Consider the following 14146-nt stretch of genomic DNA (forward strand, 5'->3'; position numbering starts at 1 on the left):
GTCTCAATAGCTCCGTACGCATGAAAACTTTGTAACCCCACAAATGGAACAAAAGGTCAATCACCTTTTTCTATTTACAAGTTCTGTGAAAAGAAGACATTGGAGGCGGCCCCTCTGTCTTTCGTCCACGTACATAACAGTCCTTTTTCTAAAAAGTAGGATGTGTGAGCTCTCATGAAACTTTCTCTTGCTTCTGCCCTTTCTCCCAGAAGGCAGGTCAGCTTCTTTGTACTCTTATCCTTCAGAATCTATGCCCATCACCTGCTCTGCTGATTCTGGATTTTTAAATCATGCAGCGTCTTCGTCAGTTTCCAACAGAACGGCACTCAGAACAGAGACTAGAAAGGGGGTAGTTTCCGCCAAGTAGGGAAACCTGCATCTGCCACCTGCAGGGCCTCTGATGGGGGGTCTGTGTGAGGGCCAGAGACACACAGTGTCCCTAGGAGCCGTGGAAAATAGACTCGTGGCTGAGCCTGGTGTGGAAGGAACGATGCCGCCTTAGAACAAACTCTGGAGTAGAAAGACCCAACAAGATTTAAATAGCCAGCAGTTACCATATTATATTGAAAACCTGAGGCACTGCTCCAACTGTCTCAGATCCCATAAGTCAAATGGCTCTAGAACCGTCTCAAGAAAGAGATTAGGGGACCCTGACAGCAGAACCATCTTGATCACCAAGATTAACAATCCAGCCAGGAAGATGAGTGAAGGCTGAGTCAGATTTAATTTGATGTAGAAAAACAAGGAAACATGATCTTTCCTCCTCCCAAGTACAAGGAAGTCATTCTCTTTCAGAGAAATCTATTCTTTCTAATTATAACATGTACTATTTGTACTGCATGTGTATATATTTATTTACCTGTTAACTGTTCATCTCCCAAATTCCATGAAGGCAGAAGCTGTGTCTGTTTTGCTTGCCTTTAGGGAACCAAAATACAGTACAGTGACAGAACACACTATAAATGCTCCATTCATTTAAACAATTAATGAAACAAATAATATCCATTATATTATTATATATTATGTACATTATATACAATATATAGTATAATTATATATAATCAATAATTATAATTTAGGCTATAAATCAATCAATAATTTAGGCTAGTTTATCTAAGTGTGCAGTTGTTTATTAATGGAATATATATATATAAACATTTCAGCTATTTTGCCCTATTTCACATTATTTCAACATTCTTCCATATCAAAATCTCATCAGCATGTCTTCAGTTGACAATACATTCGGATTTCTGGTAATTTGTTTACACCTCAGTATGGCAAATGTGCTATATGTGAATTAATTAGAATTAGTTAATAGAGGTTGAGTAATTATTGTAAAGAGTTAGCTCGTCCGTATTACATCTTAGGTTTGGTAAGAAACATAAAGATTGTCAGAGATTATCCTTAATTGGCAAAATCAGTGGACTACAAGATATGTGTTAGTGAGTCCTGGTACGGCAGGGCCCACGGCCTTTGCACGTCCTCGGATAAGAAGCTGGCGAGCCCAGCCATCCACGGTGCCCCAACAGTATGGATCCTGCTAACCTTGCGTCTCTCTATTTCAAGAGAAATCCTGCTAAGCTGCTGACCCACAGAGCATGCTGCTCCTGTCTCAAAAGCGTTATCAAAGAACGCTGGAGTGGGGCTCCCCTGGTGGCGCAGTGGTTGAGAGTCCGCCTGCCGATGCAGGGGACACAGGTTCGTGCCCCGGAACGGGAAGATCCCACATGCCGCGGAGCGGCTGGGCCCGTGAGCCATGGCCGCTGAGCCTGCGCGTCCGGAGCCTGTGCTCCGCAACGGGAGAGGCCACACAGTGAGAGGCCCGGGTACCGCAAAAAAATAAAAAAATAACGTTGGAGTGACCCATTGATACAAGGTGTTAGAAGGAGCAGAGGACAGAGAAAAGAACCTCTTCCCCTCTATCCAATGTGTCATGCTGGCTGTGAATTAGAGTCTGTGCACGAACAGGAATTCAGTCTGAGACCTGCTCTCGTAGTAACATCTACCTGGGTGATAGGTGCCTCTAACATGCAGAGAATCTAGAGATTCACAAGTATAAGCATATTTGCTACAGCTGACGATCTAGGAGGAGGGGGAAATTATTAAAGCTATCATATACAAACTCTCCTTTATCTTTTCAGTGTTAAGTACATGACAACCCACACTTTTGTCCAAGGTGCGTTGGGTCTCCATTGCTGCACGCAGGGCTTTCTCTAGTTGCGGTGAGCGGGGGCTACTCTTCGTTGCACTGCGCAGGCTTCTCATTGCGGTGGCTTCCCTTGTTGCAGAGCATGGGCTCTAGGCACGCGGGCTTCAGTAGTTGTGGCACTCGGGATCAGTAGTTGGGGCTTCGCGGGCTCCAGAGCACAGGCTCAGTAGTTGTGACTCGAACCCCTGTCCCCTGCATTGGTGGGCGGATTCTTAACCACTGCACCACCAGGGAAGTCCCCAAAGGTTCCTTTTTATTAAGAATTATTTCACTTATACTTTGTCAATATAATGCATGCTAAGTATAAGTCAAACAATTTTGAGTTCTATACCAACTAATGATCTCTTCCTGCCTTCTCCCCTCTGTAGCAATCTTTCCCTGATATGTAATTAATACCAACAGTTTAATGCATGTACTGTGTATAATATATAAACAGTCAGATAGCATATACAAACAACTTTTATACCAACACCACTCTCTTTATATGTATACATATATACACAAACACATACATATTATTATATCTATATATATGCTTTCTAATGGACTAATACTGTTCACATTACACTGCAACAGATTTTCTTCAATAAAATATATCAAAGGTATTTTTCCAGATCAAAAATATAGATTTTAATTCCTTTTATAACTTATTTTATTATTTCTCACTGATGGAATTTCAAGGTATTTTTCAGGGTTTTTGTTTGTTTGCTTCTTTGTTTTGGCTACTACCAAATAAATGCATTTGGTATATAATTTTACACATGGTCTCATCTAATTATATTTTTAGGATAGATTTCCCAAAGTGAAAACTGGATTAAAAGTGATAAAACAGGGGCTTCCCTAGTGGAGCAGTGGTTAAGAATCCGCCTGCCGGGGCTTTCCTGGTGGCGCAGTGGTTGAGAGCCCGCCTGCCGATGCAGGGGATGCGGGTTCGTGCCCCGGTCCGGGAGGATCCCACTATGCCGCGGAGTGGCTGGGCCCGTGAGCCGTGGCCGCTGGGCCTGCGCGTCCGGAGCCTGTGCTCCGCAGCGGGAGAGGCCACAGCAGTGAGAGGCCCGCGTACCGCAAAAAAAAAAAAAAGGAATCCGCCTGCCAATGCAGGGGACACGGGTTCGAGCCCTGGTCCAGGAAGATCCCACATGCCGCGGAGCAACTAAGCCCGTGCACCACTACTACTAAGCCTGAGCTCCAGAGCCCGTGAGCCACAATTCCTGAAGCCCAGGCACCTAGAGCCCATGCTCTGCAACAAGAGAAGCCACCGCAATGAGAAGCCCGTGCACCACAACGAAGAGTAGCCCCTGCTCACTGCAACTAGAGAAAGCCCGCGCACAGCAACGAAGACCCAACGCAGCCATAAACAAATAAATAAAATTTTTTAAAAAGTGATGAAACAAAGCTTAATGTTTCATAGATGTATGCAATCTGGTCTCCAAAGTGTAGCAATTCACAATCCTGCTGGCAACACTTCCTTGTGCTCTTGCCAGCATGAGATTTTATCAATTATTTAAATCTTGTTCCTGTTAAACTTGAAAAACAAAACAGTGTATTGTTTATACACTGACACCAAATTAAACTGTTATTCCAGCTACCTCTGGAGTAGAAAGTCCTAATTCTATACTAATTTCACTAAAAATTAAATTCTTGTGATTTTAAAATATAATAACCAACAAATCCTCCCAGAACTCATACATTCCAAAGAAATAAACTAGTACTAAAGATGCTAATTGGCCCTCCTCCCTTTTTCATATCCCCTTCTTGGACCATCTGCCCCATGCATAGCCCAATAACGGGGCTGGGAGTTGCAGGCATCTTTGGTGACACCAATTATGGGCTAAGTCCAAGCAGAGCAGAAGTCGATCTGCTAAGAGGAAGCAGAGATATGAGACCATGTGACTCTAGAACAGCCAAAGAGAAGCTTCATTCATTGATTCTTTGATCAAATGGTCATGGCAGGGTCTGCTTCTGTTGGCATCTTACAAAATTCAACACTCTTTCATGACTGAAAACATTCAACAAACTAGAAATAGAAGGAAATTACCTCAACATAATGAAAGCCATATATGAAAAGCCCACAGCTAATCTTTAGAGAAATGCAAATCAAAACTATAATGAGGTACCACCTCACACTGCTCAGAATGGCCATCATTAAAAAGTCTACAAACAGGCAGTCCAATGGTTAGGACTCTGTGCTCTCACTGCTGAGGACCTGGATTCGATCCCTGGTTGGGGAACTAAAATCCCACAAGCCACATGGCACAGCCAAAAAAAAATGTCTATAAATAATAAATGCTGGTGAGGGTGTAGAGAAAAGGGAGCCCTCCTACACTGTTGGTGGGAATGTAAACTGGTGCAGCCACTATGGAGAAGAGTATGGAGTTTCCTCAAGAAAATAAAAATAGAGTTGCCGTATGATCCAGCAATCCCTCTCCTGGGCATATATCCAGAGAAAACTCTAATTCAAAAAGGCATCTGCACCCCAGTGTCTGTTTACACCCCAGTGTAAACAGCAGCACTATTTACAATAGCCAAGACATGGAAACAAATGTCCATCAACAGGTGAATGGATAAAAATGTTGTATACATATATACAATGGAATATTACTCCACCATAGAAAAGAATGAAATAATGCCATTTGCAGGAACATGGATGGACCTAGAGATTTTTTTTAACTTTTTATTTTATACTGGAGTATAGTTGATTAACTGTGTTGTGACAGTTTCAGGTGTACAGCAAAGTGATTCAGTTTATACATATACATGTATTTTTTCTTTTTTCAGATTCTTTTCCCATTTAGGTTGTTACATAAGGACCTAGAGATTGTCATACTAAGTGAAGTAAGTCACTTAGAGAAAGACAAATATCACATGATATCACTTATATGTGGAATCTAAAAGAAAATGATACAAATGAACTTATATACAAAACAGAAATAGACCTATAGACATAGAACAGACTTGTGGTTGCTGACGGGGACAGGGGTGGGGGAGGGAAGGATTGGGAGTGTGGGATTAGCAGGTGCAAACTATTATATATAGGATGGATAAACAACAAGGTCCTACTGTACCGCACAGGGAACTCTGTTCAATACCCCGTGATAAATCATAATGGAAAATAATATGAAAAAGAATATACATATATGTATTGATATAACTGAATCACTTTGCTGTACAGCAAAACTGAACACAACATTGTAAATCAGCTATGCTTCAATAAATTTTTTTAAAAAGCCCACAGCTAACATCATACTCAATGGTGAAAAACTGAAAACTTTCCCTCTTAGTAACAAGGCCAGAATGCCCATTTTTGATGCTTCTGTTCAAAACCGTACTGGGAGTCCTAACTAGAGCAATTAGGCAAACAGAAGAAATAAAAGCCTTCCCAATTGGAAGGGAAGAAGTAAAATTGTCTGTTTACAGATGACATGATCTTATATGGACAAAACCCTAAGATTCCACAAAAATATTGTTAAAATAAATAAATTCAGTAAAGTTGCAGAATATAAAATCAGTTGTGTTTTTATACACTAACAATGAACCGTCTGTAAAGGAAATTAAGAATACACTCCCATCTACAATAGCATTAAAAAGAATAAAATAATTAGGAATAAACTTAACCAAGCAGGTAAATGGCATGTACACTGAAAACTATAAAACACTGCTGAAAGTAATCAAACAAGACACAAATAAGTAGAAAAACATTCCACGTTCATGGGTTAAAGGAGTTAATATTGTTAAAATATTCGTAATACTCAAAGCGATCTACAGATTCAATGCAGTCCATGCCGAACTATCAATGGCATTTTTCACAGAAATAGAAATAACCATCTTAAAATTCAGACGGAATCTCAAAGGACTCCAAGTAGCTAAAACAATCTTAAGAAAGACAAAAAATAAAACTAGAGTCTTCACAGGAAAACGAACAAAAAACTATAGAGTCTTTACAATTGCTGACTTTAAAACACAGTACAAATTTACAGTATGGTACTGGCATGAAAACAGACACATGGACCAGTGGAACAGCATTTAAGAGACAGCACAGAAATAAATGTTCACTTCTATGGTCAAACGATCTTTGACAAAGTTTTCGGGGCTACACAATGGGGAAGGGATAGTCTCTTCAACAAATGGTGCTAGGAAAACTGAATATCCACAAGAAAAACAATAAAATGGGGCCCTTCTATTACACCATATACAAAAATCAACTCAAAGTTCATTAGATACCTAAATGTAAGACCTGAAACTATAAACTCCTAGAAGAAATCATACAGGAAAAACTTCACGACACTGGATTTGGCAATGATTTCTTAGATACGGCACCCAAAGAACAGGCATAAAAAGCAAAAGCAAATGGAACCACGTCAAACTTAAAAACGTCTGCATAGCAAAGGAAACAACGAACAAAACGAAAAAGCAATCTACAGGATGGAAGAAAATATTGCAAACCACAGATCTGATAAGGAATTAGTATCCAGGATACGTAAAAATCTACAACTCAACAACAAAAATCCCCCCATAACCTGCTTTAATAATCAGCAGAGGACTTGAATAGACCTGTCTCCAAAGAAGATAATTTGTAAATGGTCAACAAGCACATGAAAAGATGCTCAACATCACTAATCATCAGGGAAATGCAAATCAAAACCACAATGAGGTACCACCTCACATCCGTTACAATGGTCACTATTAAGAAAAAAGAAAGTAAAGTGTTGGCAAGGATACAGAGAAATTGGTACCCTTGTGCTCTGTTGGTGGGAATGTAAAATGGTGCAGGTAGTATGGAAAACAGTATGAAAGTTCCTCGAAAAATTAAAAATAGAATTGCTATGTCATCCAGCACATCTTATTTCCTAGTATATATCCCAAAGGATTGAAAACAAGATTTCAAAGAGGTATGTGCACACCTATTTTCATTGCAGCATTATTCACAATAGCCAAGAGGTGGAAGCAACCTGGCTGATGACTGGATAAAGAAAATGTGATGTATACATACAATGGAATACTATTCAGCCTTAAAACAGAAGGAAAGCCTGTTTTATGCTATAACACAGATGAACCTTGAGGACATTATGCTAAGTGAAGTAGTCACAAGGAGACAAATGTTGCATGATTCCATTTACATGGAGTATGTAAAGTAGTCAAATTCAAAGAAACAGAAAGTAGAATTATAGTTGCCAGGGGCTTAGGGAACGGCGAAATGGAAGTTGTTCAAAAGGTAGAGAGTTTCAGTTTTGTAAGATGAAAAAGAATCTAGAGATCCATTGCACAGAGCATATAGTTAACACTAACGTACCATATACTCAGTAATGATTAAGATGGTAAATTTCATGTTTGTGACTTTTACCACAAGAAAAAAAGATAACTAATGACAAAATAATTACAGTTGTGAAATTTATAACATATACAGAAGCAAAATATATGACCAAAATAGCACAAAGGCAATAAGGGGAGGAACATAAGCATACCATTTTTAGGTTCTCAAATTTCATGTGAAGAGGTCTAAAATTATCTGAAGATAAACTGTGAATTTAAAAAGAATGCTGAGAGAACTTAAAGAACGCCTCAAGATGAATATTTTTAAGATATTTATTTGACCCAAACAAACAGTTCATCAATTTGAAGGTTTTTTTTAAAGAAAATAACATTTCAATATTCGTATGGAAATGAAAATGATTTAGAATAGTGAAAAAATCTTGAAAAAGAATAAATGTTGAGGATTTACACGAAACGATTTCAAAACGTTCTAGAAAGCTTTAATAGGTAAGCGAGTGGTACTGAAATAAAGGTAGAGAAGTCAATGGGACAGAGTCAAAAGGCCAGAAACTCTGTGTTGGTCTGTCTCTGTATCTCAGCTGCTACAAAGGCAGCAGAGTCAATACTATCAAAAACGGCCTTGTTCATCTGCTCTTGGCCAATGAGTGGTTATAATTCCAAATCTTAAAATTTCACAGTAACAGAAAATCTAAACCTAAATGCCGTCATCTCTCTTTCTTGCTCTTTATCCTAAACATATATATGTTCACTTCTGCCACCTCTAAGTATCCAGCTAAGGGAAAAAAGAAAATATAAGACTTAACTTTGTCATTATTTTTATTGCCACCTTAGCGGAGTGGATGTTACTAAGTAAAGAAAGGTGTGGCAATCGATCGTAGTGAAGGTTGTTGATAACAGCTGCAGAACGTGGCCCACATTCATGAAGAAATCTCACTTGTCAGAGAAACAATAAACTGAATTAGAGTGTATGTCGGGAATATGACTGTATGTGAAGACTGAATAAAAGTGTTTTCAGGCAATGGCGCCTTGCTTCTGATTACGTGCAGAGTAAACAGTACTGCGTCTTCCAGTCCCCATCCTGGACCCTGGATTCCTGTGGACTCTGCACTATAATAAAAGGAGCTGTTCTATGCCATGACCCCAACTGCTAATCTTTTTCACCATGATGCTATATACCAAATTTTATAACCCATGTGTAATTAAAGATGCAATTAACACTCAACAAGCTCAGGAGCTCCCCAGTTGAGGAGTAAACTCATTCATTCGTTCAGATTTGGAACAAGGCTACAAACCTTGTTCCAGACTACCCAGTGCCAGCTACTCCGCAGAGCTGAATAAAACACCTCATTCTCTTTCTCCTCTAGGGACATATCTCTTTCTCCTATCCTTTAAAGGTTCAAATGCCTCAGCCTAGGTCCTTCGTTCTCCTTTCCTTTTAGACTCTTGCCCTAAACATTCTCATCCATTCCTTCTTTTTTTTTTTATTGTGGACATATAACACAAAATGTACCATTTCATCCATCCTTTGATAAACAGTTCAGTGCATTAGGTACAATCACACTGCTGTGCACCACCAATTCTTATATCAACAGTATCACTGATGGCTATTCAAACTCGTATCTTTATCTCCGATCTCTTTCCCCAAAGCTAACGGCCTTTTCAGCATCTTCTTTTGGATGTTATTCCAGTCAGGTTTCTCTTAGGTGCAAGCAACATAAACCATCTCTAGCTAATCAGATAGAAAGGATTCCATTGAAAGGATTTAAAGTAACTTGCAGAATCTATGGAAAGAATTAGAGAATCATGCTTAAGCATGTTTGGGGGATTGAATATATATACCTCTCGCAATCACGATACAGAAGTGAACCCCTAAAAATACCACTGCTGTTACAGCTGGGCACAGACCACCACTTGCGGTCATAGCTCTGGGTACCTACTGCTAGAAGCATAGGTGCTGGAGGCTCTGAAATCTGCATCTGGTTGCTGGCGCTCCACTGCTGCTGCCACATTAGCATGGATTTGATAATGGCCTTCCTTTTCCACACCACCAGCCTCTACCTGGTTGACAAAGTCTGGGTCATCACAGCTACGAGAGGAGCATCCAGCTCTGACCCATCGGATGGAACATTTGCCAAAGCAAAGGGCAGGTGCTAGGCAGCTGAAAAGGATGAAGACTGCTCACACCTTCTTCAGGAGACACCTCAAACTCATTATGAATTTAACTTGAACTCCTGATATTTCTCCCAGAACATTCTTGGGTTCTTTTAATCAACCAGGTATGAAAGGCAGAGATATAGATGTATTCATTCTATAGTCTTCTGCACCTCTGACAATCGCTTACACCCCAAGTGTATCTTGAATCCATCCACTTCTCTCGAGATCCACTACCATCATTTAAATCCAAGAGTTTCTACTTAGAATATTTCTAGTCTCACCTATTATAACAGCTTTACTGAATATAATTTACATGCAACACTATTCATGCATTTAAAGGTACAATTCAATGATTTTCAGTATTTTCACAGAGTTGTGATACAGATTGATCACAACAATTTTAGAACATTATCATCTTCCCCAAAAGAAACTCTATATCCATGAACAGTCACTCCCCATTCCCCCTCACCCAATACCCCTACACTCAGACAGCCACTAATCTACCTTCTATATCAATGGAGTTGCCTATTTTGGACTTTGCAAACGAATAGTCCTTTGTGACTGGCTTCTTTCACTTTGCATGTTTTCAAGGTTTGTCTATGTGTAGCATCTATCAGAATTTCATTTCTTTTCATTGCTGAACAACATTACATTGTAGGATTCATCACGTTATTTATTCAATCATTAGTTATTGGATTGTTTCCACTCTTTTGCTGTTACGAAGGATGCTGCTATGAACATTCATGTACTAGTTTTTGTATGAACATATATTTTCAATTCTCTTAGATACATACCCAGTCATGCAGAGCCTGGACATATGCTACTCCATTTTCAACATTTTAAAAACTGCTAGATGTTTTCCGAAGTGGCTACTCCATTTTTCATTCCCACCAGCAATGTGAGTGTTCAAAATTTCTCCACATCCTCGCTGACACTCGCTGACACATTGTTTTCTGTCTCTTTGATTATACCCATCTTACTGGATATGAAGAAGTGTCTCATTGTAGTTTTGATTTGCACTTCCCTTATTATTAATGACAGTGAACATCTCTTTATGTGCTTATTGGCCACCTGTATGTCTTCCTTGGAGAATGTGCCTTTGCCCATTTTTAAATTGGGTTGTTTGTCTTTATATCGTTGAGTTGTAAGCGTTCTTCATATTCTGGAAACAAGTTCCTTATCAGATATACGATTTGCAAATATTTTCCCCCTTTTTTATAAGTTGTCTTTCACTCTCTTGATAATGTATAATGTCCTTTGAGGAATATTTTTTTAAATTAAGCCCTATTAATCTATTTTTTTTCTTTTGTCCTTTGTGCTTTTTGTGTCATACCAAGAAACCACTGTCTAATCTAAGGTCGCAAAGATGTGACTACGTTTTCTACCAAGAGTTTTACAGCTGTAGCTCTTACACATGAGTCTTTACTCCCTTTTTAATTAATTTTTTATATGGTAAGATGTAGGAGTCCAAATTCATTCATATGCATGTGAATATCCAGTTGACACAACACCATTTGCTAAAAGACTGTCCTTTCAACAATGAATTATCTTGGCACTTTTGTCAAATATCAGTTAACTGTAAATATATATTTATTTATGGATTTTCAACTGTAGGCCATTGATTTATACGTCTATCCTCATGCCTGTATGTCTTGACCATTATACCTTTCTAGCAAGTTTTAAAATCAGGATATATGAGACCCCTGACCATGTTCTTCTTTAAAAGATCGTTCTAGCTATTCTAGATCCTTGCATTTATGCATGAATTTTAAGATCAGCTTGTTAACTTCTGCAAAAAAAAGAGACAGGCTTAATAGGGAGTGTTTTGATCCATTGATCAAACTGGGGAGTATGGCCATCATTTTTTTTTTTTTTTTACATCTTTCTTGGAGTATAATTGCTTTACAATGATGTGTTAGTTTCTGCTGTATAACAAAGTGAATCAGCTATACATATACACATATTACCATATCTCCTCCCTCTTGTGTCTCCTCCCACCCTCCCTATCCCACCTCTCTAGGTGGACACAAAGCACCGAGCTGACCTCCCTGTGCTATGTGGCTGCTTCCCACGAGCTATCTACTTTACATTTGGGAGTGTATATATGTCCATGCCACTCTCTCACTTCATCCCAGCTTACGCTTCCCCCTCTCCGTGTCCTCAAGTCCATTCTCTACATCTGCATCTTTATTCCTGTCCTGCCCCTAGGTTCTTCAGAACTATTTTTTTTTCTAGATTCCATATATATATGGAATATATATATATATATATGTGTGTGTGTGTGTGTGTGTGTGTATTTGTTTTTCTCTTTCTGACTTACTTCACTCTGTATGACAGACTCTAGGTCGATCCACCTCACTAGAAATAACTCAGTTTCATTTCTTTTTATGGCTGAGTAATATTCCATTGTATAAATGTGCCACATCTTCTTTATCCATTCACCTGTCGGTGGACACTTAGGTTGCTTCCATGTCCTGGCTATTATAAATAGAGCTGCAATGAACACTGTGGGACATGACTCTTTTTGAATTATGGTTTTCTCAGGGTATATGCCCAGTAGTGGGATTGCTGGGTCGTATGGTAGTTCTATTTTTAGTTTTTTAAGGAACCTCCATACTGTTCTCCATAGTGGCTGTATCAATTTACATTCCCGCCATCAGTGCAAGAGGGTTCCCTTTTCTCCACACCCTCTCCAGCATCCATTGTTTGTAGATTTTTTGATGATGGCCATTCTGACAGGTGTGAGGTGATACCTCATTGTAGTTTTGATTTGCATTTCTCTAATGATTAAGGATGTTGAGCATTCTTTCATGTGTTTGTTGGCAATCTGTGTATCTTCTTTGGAGATATGTCTATTTATGTCTTCTGCCCATTTTTGGGTTGGGTGGTTTGTTTTTTTGATATTGAGCTGCATGAGCTGCTTGTAAATTTTGGAGATTAATCCTTTGTCAGTTGCCTCATTTGCAAATATTTTCTCCCATTCTGAGCGTTGTCTTTTCGTCTTGTTTATGCTTTCCTTTGCTGTTCAAAAGCGTTTAAGTTTCATTAGGTCCCATTTGTTTATTTTTGTTTTTATTTCCATTTCTCTAGAAGGTGGGTCAAAAAGGATCTTGCTTTATATCATAGAGCGTTCTGCCTATGTTTTCCTCTAAGAGTTTTGTAGTGTCTGGCCTTACATTTAGGTGTCATAGAGCGTTCTGCCTATATTTTCCTCTAAGAGTTTTGTAGTGTCTGGCCTTACATTTAGGTCTTTCATCCATTTTGAGTTTATTTTTGTGTATGGTGTTAGGGAGTGTTCTAATTTCATTCTTTTACATGTACCTGTCCAGTTTCCCCCGCACCACTTATTAAAGAGGCTGTCATTTCTCCATTGTATATTCTTGCCTCCTTTATGAAAAATAAGGTGACCATATGTGCATGGGTTTATCTCTGGGCTTTCTATCCTGTTCCATTGATCTATAATTCTGTTTTTGTGCCACTACCATATTGTCTTGATTACTGCAGCTTTGTAGTGTAGTCTGAAGTCCGGGAGCCTGATTCCTCCAGCTCTGTTTTTCTTTCGCAAGATTTCTTTGGCTATTTGGGGTCTTTTGTGTTTCCATACAACTTGTGACATTTTTTGTTCTAGTTCTGTGAAAAATGCCAGTGGTAGTTTGATAGGGATTGCATTGAATCTGTAGATTGCTTTGGGTAGTATAGTCATTTTCACAGTGTTGATTTTTCCAATCCAAGAACATGGTATATCTCTCCATCTGTTTTTTATCATATTTAATTTCTTTCATCAGTGTCTTATAGTTTTCTGCATATAGGTCTTTTGTCTCCTTAGGTAGGTTTATTCCTAGGTATTTTATTCTTTTTGTTGCAATGGTAAACAGGAGTGTTTCCTTAATTTCTCTTTCAGATTTTGCATCGTTAGTGTATAGGAATGTAAGAGATTTCTGTGCATTAATTTTGTATCCTGCTACTTTACCAAATTCATTGATTAGCTCTAGTAGTTTTCTGGTAGCATCTTTAGGATTCTCTATGTATAGTATCATGTCATCTGCAAACAGTGACAGCTTTATTTCTTCTTTTCCGATTTGGATTCCTTTTATTTATTTTTCTTCTCTGATTGCTGTGGCTAAAACTTCCAAAACTATGTTGAATAATAGTGGTGAGAGTGGACAACCTTGTCTTGTTCCTGATCTTAAAGGAAATGGTTTCAGATTTTCACCATTGAGAATGATGTTGGCTTTGAGTTTGTCATATATGGCCTTTATTATGTTGAGGTAAGTTCCCTCCATGCCTCCTTTCTGGAGGGTTTTTATCATAAATGTATGTTGAATTTTGTCAAAAGATTTTCCTGCATCTATTGAGATGATCATATGGTTTTTATCCTTCAATTTGTTAATATGGTGTATCACATTGATTGATTCGCGTGTACCGAAGAATCCTTGCATTCCTGGGAAAAACCCCACTTGATCATGGTGTATGATCCTTTTAATGTGCTATTGGATTCTATTTGCTAATATT

This window comes from Pseudorca crassidens, chromosome 18, assembly GCF_039906515.1.
Source record: "Pseudorca crassidens isolate mPseCra1 chromosome 18, mPseCra1.hap1, whole genome shotgun sequence".
NCBI classification, from domain to species: domain Eukaryota; kingdom Metazoa; phylum Chordata; class Mammalia; order Artiodactyla; family Delphinidae; genus Pseudorca; species Pseudorca crassidens.